This window comes from Setaria italica, chromosome V, assembly GCF_000263155.2.
Source record: "Setaria italica strain Yugu1 chromosome V, Setaria_italica_v2.0, whole genome shotgun sequence".
Lineage (NCBI taxonomy): Eukaryota > Viridiplantae > Streptophyta > Magnoliopsida > Poales > Poaceae > Setaria > Setaria italica.
Window position 1 is genome coordinate 6,571,938 of NC_028454.1, and position 798 is coordinate 6,572,735.

Consider the following 798-nt stretch of genomic DNA (forward strand, 5'->3'; position numbering starts at 1 on the left):
GTGGCTTTATGTGTTTGACATATACTTAGTTAAAATTTTGGTCTGACAAGCTGCATCGAAATTACCTACATCTCTCATTGTTAAAAAATTCCAAAATACCAATATATGATTCTAAATTATCTATTTTATTTGTCATTACTAATATAGGAACTAATTAAGATATACACGCATACAGGCCATGTGCTAGCTTCCCATTATGCTAGCTTGGCAAACAGATGTGATTGGTGCAGAACACTGATATCATTGAGAGACCTGGCAAACTAAAGAAAGCACGCTAAATCCAAAGGTCTTGTGAAGCAACAGCTTCAAGAATGATTGTGGACTCCTACACATGACCCGTATACTGTATACATACCCACACAGGCGGCGGGCCCAGGCAGGCCTGGGAAGCCGCGGCTAGGACGGGAAACGCAGCGGCGCGGGCGGCCTGGCCGGTGGCTCGGCGGAGAGGGGACGCGGCAGTGAGGGTAGGTGGATCGACGCAGAGGGGCAGGGTATCAGCGAGCACCGCCGTGTGAGCAGGCGGACGGGCGCCGGCGGATCTACGCGGTTCGTCTCTCTCCCCTACATAACTTCGGCGACCGGAGAGGCGGGCGAGCCTGGGTAGAGGCGCCAGCACGGAAAACTTCTTGGACGCGTGGGATGAGCATCGGTCGTTGCTGCGGGGCGCCGGATGAGAGATCCTGACGGAACTCTCAGATGTGAGAGTCGAGAGGGGAGAAATGAGAGTCTCTCATCCGTCCGGGTCATATGAGAGCTCGGTTGGAGGCCCTTTTTTCATGTTCGACTCTCCAATCC